The following is a 7,069-nucleotide window of genomic DNA, read 5'->3' as shown; positions in this document are numbered from 1 at the left end:
TCATCAGTCTGAAAAATCTAAAGCACTATTTATTTAATTTGTCTTTTTGTTCTATTGTCTTTTTTTTCGGTTTTGTTTGTAATTAGTTTATTTGTTCTTATTGTTTTGCTGACTGTTTACTTGTCTTCTGTTTTGAGGACCCCACCAATAATCGCGTTAAACAACCATGATTTCAATATTGACCAGAATAATCGTGAAATACCAGAAATATTTCCTCAATAAAATTGTGGCCACAGATTACAAGAAATATTATTAATTAAATTAAACAAATTAGAATTGAGTAATAATTAATCAAATTAATTCCTTAAAAGTTAACCATTTAAAATGAGTAAAATTTACAAATGAAAATTGTTTCAACAAAAATATCTAAATAACAGACAGACGTCAAAGATGAATTGATAACTCTTTATTTTTTATTGCCCAACATTGAAGACTCCTGATGTTTACAAGCAGAAACACTGAAGGAGAAAATTGTAATTTTAAAAGCAAAAATTGAAGTCGCCATTATGGTGATCGGTGTTTGTTTTAGTTGGCCTCTTGACCCTTAAATCGTTTACTTTAGATTTTGTTTGGCTGCTGTATCTAAATTATAACAGCCAGATGAACAAAGAGAAAAGATGATCTGATGGTGTTGGTTATGTTTTTCATAATCATTATGTCACAATCATTTGACCTGAATCTCTTAATCTTAACCTCTTAACGTGAAACGTCGCGCGTCGCGTTCATATAGGCTCTTGTCTGTAGGCTATATAGTTTTCCTCCCATAGAGCATATTATAAAGAAAAAGCTTAACGTCAATGCAGTAATGACGGTGATATTTAAACTCAGTAGCCAATACACCTTACTGAACATGCAACGCGCTATTGCACGTTAAGCGTTTTATAATGGTTTTCTATGGGTGTTGTCCATAATCTGATGCAATCTGTTTGCCTCTATAAAGTATGCTTTATTAATAAGTTTAGGCCTATATTGTGTACTAAATTTGGTGCTTCAATATCACTCACATTAAGAGTCTTAAATGGGGAAGAACGCTTGATTACACTGCCATTGTCTGTTTTAGCAGAATACTACCATCTAGTGGTTGCAGGTTTTCTCAGACATCTGTGTGTGGATCATGCAAGGCTAAACCCGTGAAATGAAAGTCTCAAAATCCAAATGAATCAAATATGATCGACTCAGAAACGATTCAATGAATGCACGCATGTCACCTCATCCACAAATACACATCTTACTTGTTGCATGCACAAATTCTGACCTACATTAATACAAAATTGAAGTTTTGTATTAACAACTATGTCTCTATTTGTACAAAATGCTGCACATTCATGTGATTTTGGATTTTGCACACACAAGTTGTATTGTATTAGTTTAAATGTAGTGACGCACATTTGTGAATTTGTCAAATAGATGGGTAGTTGTGCACACATTAATAATTAGCACCAGGCCTATTCATTTGTAGTTGTTTGTGTGTGGGTTGTGAAATGCTTAAAAACCGCGAAAAGAAAGTCTCAAAATCCAAATGAATCAAATGAGATCGACTCAGAAAAGACGTCAATGAATGCACGCGTGTCATCTGATCCACACATGCACATCTTCTTTGTTAAACGCGCAAATTATGATACACTAATACAAAGGAAAACATTTGTATTCACAAAAATGTCTCTATTTGTACAAATTGCTACACATTCATTAAATTTTGCATTTTGCACACGCAAGTTGAAAGGCATGGATAAAACATTTCTGCAACATGTACCAAGTTCATTGATAAGTGTGCTTGCACGTGTTAATCGTTTAGATACTATTTTCATCCCATATTAGAGAAGTACATTTTGCTAAATACACGCACTGTATTCAATATTATCATCATTATTATTATTTTTTACTTATCCTGTTCTTCAATATTTAATGTATGTTTGAATAAATATGTTAAATGACAGCCACCATTTAAATACTTTTAAAAGAATTATATATTTGTATATGTTTATATATTTTGGTAAAAAAAAATTACCATGAAAACCAAAGTTCCCCTGAAGGGAACTACCGCTGCATGGTAACGCGGTGGGAACACCTTCAGCGCAGTGCGTCTGAAGCATCAATGAAATCAGTCAATGGCGAGACGGAACGTCACCGACCAGGAAACTATAAAGCACCCCTGAATCCACAAGCAAAACAGCCTCTGGTACTTCAGCAGCGCTCGTGTGTGTTTGAAAACTGTCTATTTCGTGTTTGTCTGTTTCTAGTTGTTGCTAGGCAGGAGTTTTCACTATATATATCCCCATATATATTAAAAAAACAAAAATGAGCCAAGAGAAAGAAAAAGTGATGAGGGAGCTGCATTATAGAAAGTGTGTTCCCCCCTGTACACGTTACATCACAGGTGGGGATTCACAACAACTATGTGTTGCTTGTTTGGGAAAGCAGCATGCCCAGTCAGCTCTCGAGGGGGCTCATTGCGAGCGTTTTCCCCTAAGAACATTGCGCTCCGGCGATTGCTCTTCGAGGAGGGCGGTGCGCTGCACGCTCCCCGCGGCTTGGGTCCTGCTTCTGTCGAGGCAGTGTGGAGACGTTCGTTGTGGGGTTCGCAGATGGATCTTACTGAGGATGTTGAGACGGGCCCCGCCCTATCTCAGCTTTCACCGATGAGATCCAGTGCCTCTGTCCCGGGTTTGGAAGCACGCACTGCAGTTACTTCCGCCCAGGCTGAGGCACATGAGGTTCAAAAGCTTCAGTTATCCAGTTCTGAGGAGCTGGATATTGAAAGTGTTGGAACTCAGGAGACTGGAGACTCGTCACTCCAGCCTCATGCTGAAGATGAGCTTATCAATGTTTTGTCCCGTGCTGTTGAAAAACTCAGCATCGATTGGCCAGTTGATAGGCAGGAGTCTAGACCTAAAAGCAAATTAGATGAAAGATTTATGCCATCACGCACACAGCCTTCTCGCCGGTGTTTACCCTTTTTCCCAAATCTTCACACTGAGGTGTCGAAGACTTGGGCCAGACCTGTATCTAGCAGAATTTACACCAATCAATCTAACGCTTATGGTAACATTATGGGAGCTAAAGCGTATGGTTATGTGACGATGCCGAAGGCGGAGGAGACGCTTGCGAGCTATCTTTCTCTCGAATCGGCATCGTCGCTTAAAGCACCGGCTCTTCCCACCAGACCATTAAGAAATACATCCGTGCTGGTGGGGAAGGCTTACTCGGCGGCGGGCCAGGCGGCCGCTTGCCTGCATACTGTGGCTATTATGCAGGCTTATCAGGCCGATCTGCTTAAAGAAGCTAGCGAGGGGGGGGGGGGGCAGATCTCTATTGAAACCATAAATGAGCTAAGGCAGTCAGCAGACCTCACTCTCCGGGCCTCTAAGGAGACGGAAAAATCTATCGGCCGTTCTATGGCAGCCCTGGTGGCCACGGAGAGGCATTTATGGTTGAGTCAGACCTCTATGAAAGAAAAAGACAAGTCTTTTCTGTTAAATGCTCCTATGTCGCTTACAGGTCTCTTTGGTGACACTTTACATTCTGTCACAGAGAGATTTCAAGAGGAGAAAAAGCATGCGGCTGCTTTTCATAAATTTATTCCCCTTAAAGTTAGAATTCCTGGGGATGCTGAGCGAGGGCAGTCCTAGCCGCCGAGTACTTCAGCTAAGAGAGCGCAGCAAAAGCAGGGCGTCGTGTCTCGTGCTCCTCCACAAAGAAACTGGAGGGACGAGTCAGGTCGCTCTCAGACGCGACCTTCGCGGGGTAGGGCTGATCTGAGGACAGTCATTATCGCCATCGAGAGAGACTTGTGTTCACCTCCTTTAAAGGTGCCCTGTCTCTCTCAGTGCCCTCAGGGGTCTGTTCTACTAACCCTGCCGAAACAGGGCGTAGAAGGGCCCGGCGAGTGTTTTGCCGTGGGATGCTCGTCCCCTCCAAGGAGGGCTCTGGAGTGCTCAGACCAGTTGTTCCCTGCCGGTGCTCCGTTAAATGGCGCTGTGTCTGTCACGCAGAATATTCAACCAGAGGTCAGCCTCGAGAGGCTGGTTTCCTTAGTAGATTTTCTAGTGGAGTAGAAAAATCTTCCCAATGTGTCTCAGTGGGTCCTGCACACGATCGAAAGAGGTTACGCTATACAGTTCAGGTCTCATCTGCCTCGATTCAGAGGGGTTCTTCCCACTGTGGTGGGCCCCGAGCAGGCTCTGTTAATGAAACAGGAGGTTATGACTCTTCTGGAAAAAGGAGCTATAGAGCGGGTTCCTCCTCCCAGCAGGGAGTCAGGTTATTACAGCCAGTACATCATTGTTTCCAAAGAAAGACGGGGGGTTATGTCCGACCTTAGATCTGCGTCTGTTAAATCGCACTGTAGGGAAGCTCAAGTTCAAGATGCTCACTCTAAATTACATCGACGATTGGTTGATTTTAGCTCAATCGCAGTCTCAGGCGGTTCGGCATCGAGATGTCGTTCTCGCTCACATCAAGAAATTGGGGTTGAGGCTCAACGCCAAGAAGAGTGTGCTTTCTCCAGTACAGAGATCCACTTTTCTCGGTGTGGTGTGGGATTCGACGACGATGCAGGCACAACTTTCCCATGCTCGTATTGCTTCGATTCTCGCTACAGTAAATCAGATCAAGCTAGGCCAGTTACTCACTGTGAAACAGTTCCAGAGACTGTTAGGTCTTATGGCAGCAGCGTCCAACGTTATTCCTTTTGGCCTATTGCACATGATACTGCTTCAGTGGTGGCTCAGAACCAAGGGATTCTCCCCAAGGGGAAATCCGCTCCTCATGATCATGAGTTTGCGACAGTGTCTTCGCGCCCAGATTATGTGGGAAGATCGTTGGTCCCTTTCCCAAGGTCCTGTGTTGGGAGCTCCTTGTCGTCGTGTAACGCTAACAACAGATGCCTCTCTCACAGGTTGGGGGGCGATCATGAGTGGTCGCCCAGCTCAGGGTCTGTGGCAGGACCATCATCTCTCATCTAGAAATGTTGGCCGTGTTTCAGGCTCTGAAACACTTCCTCCCAGACCTGAGGGGCCACCATGTGAAATTATTTTTTTTGTGTGCATACATCTCTTACATAAACCATCAGGGGGGTCTGCGGTCGGGCCCATTATAAAGGCTAGCTCGCCAGATTCTTCTATGGTCCCAGGGGAAACTTCTGTCTTTGAGAGCGATTTATCTCCCGGGGTATCTGAATCGGGGAGCAGACATCCTGTCGAGGCAGGGGCCGAGGCCCGGGGAATGGAGACTTCACCATCAGAGAAACCACATGGGTTTCCTTGACGAATCACTGCTGCAGATTTTGATGACACAATAACCGGCACTATGGAGCCACTGAATAACCAATAGAGACAACCGTGATAACACGGGACAGCTGAGATCTTTACGGTGCATTTTAAAGCATACAGATTGGATTAGCGACTCAAAAGATATTAAGCATTTTAGAACAATTGTTATTTTATGCCGCGGGCGGCTATATCGGTCTTTAAGGGTTAAACCTCGGATCCAAAGCTGCGGCCACATAAAGCGCCTCCTTGTTCAAGTACCTCTTGTTGAGATCCTGGCACATGCCAGATTTGATTTCCTTTGTCAAGTTGGAATTAGTTGGACTGTTTTGTAGATCATCAAAGTGTTGGAGTGGTCTCTTCTGACATGACTGGTGTAGCTACCTTAATGGGCTTCATAGCAGTGACAACTTCTTCAGCAGCTGTTATGTTCCTTCCTCCCGTCAGCTGAGAGGAGGTCAGCATGGATGGCTGGCTGCTGTTCTAGGATGTCATGTGCACTGTTCCATCTGGTAACTACGTCAGTGAGCAGTTTGTGGGTGAGGCAGATTTAGCAGTTTTTGTTTTTCACACAGTACATGGCTGGCTCTGGTTCTGCGTCTGAAAAAGTTGGTTATTCTTCTCACTCTTCCCAGCAAACGGGCGACTGGTGTTAGTTGCAGTACACGCTGCAAAACTAAAAATATTTAGCATACCAGCTAGCTGCGCTGCAAAGGTCATGTTTGACACATTGTCTGTGACGATGGCGGGGTCCTTGCTTTTTATGTCCCATTCCTCTAATGCATCTTCCAACACCTCGGCGATGTTACTGCTAGTATGGCTCATCTGCAAAACATGAGAAATCAGTTCCCAGTCCTCATTGATGTGGTGTGCCGTGATCGTAACATACGATTCAGTCGCCCTCGATGTCCAGCCGTCGCATGTAAGGGCCACTCTTTCTGCTGAGCCAAGAGATGTATTTACAACTTGCTTCACCTCTTCATACATCCTGGGCACAGCTACCTCGGGATTGTATTTGCGAGTCGGGATCACATAGCGAGGCTCCATTGTGTTTACCATATACCTCAAACCACGGTTTTCAACAACTCTTTAGGGGCGCAAATCATGACAAATGAAAAAACCAACGACTCCGTTAGTTTTAGAGCTCGAGCTGAGTTAGATGGAAGTTTGTTATCCAGTGTAGTCTGCTTCTGGTCGCCAGGTTTCGGTTGCTTCTCTTTCAATGTCATTTCTGCATGGCGTCTGACGAGGGGCGTTCGTAAATTGGTTGTGTTACCTGAATATTTTATAGCAGCGTGACAAAGCTTGCATATTTCATTTGTTTTATCCAAGTCCATGCTCCCTGGTTTGTTTTTAAAACCTAAGTGCACCCACACCCAAAGCCTAAAACAACCAACCCCCAAATTTGTTTTTTAACCAAATTTGACTATAGGCCTACAGAAATATTAAGCATATTTTGCAGTGTTAACAATGCACTTAAGATTGCACCCCTGTGTTTAGTACCCTTTTCTGCTTTTTTAGAACAATTCAGGGAAAAATGGGTCTGTAGAATGTATCTCCCATACAGGCACATATATTATTTTGTGCCTGTATGGGAGCTACATACCCCAGACCCATTTTTATATGGGTCTAATTATATATAATAATGCACACATCTTTGCTGAAATGTATTGTGCTGTTGTTGTTAACAAGCCATGGTTAATTTGCTCTGCCTTAGATTGCACGTGTCCTGGGACAGGAGAGGGTGTGAGTGGGAAACCCACTGCTGAAACTTGGCCCTGGTTTGTCGTCATAGATGAGGT

The sequence above is a fragment of the Scardinius erythrophthalmus genome (assembly GCF_964197995.2).
Source record: "Scardinius erythrophthalmus genome assembly, chromosome: 1".
Classification (NCBI taxonomy): Eukaryota; Metazoa; Chordata; class Actinopteri; order Cypriniformes; family Leuciscidae; genus Scardinius; species Scardinius erythrophthalmus.
The sequence above is the reverse complement of the archived record's forward strand: the minus strand, read 5'-3'. Positions refer to the sequence as shown.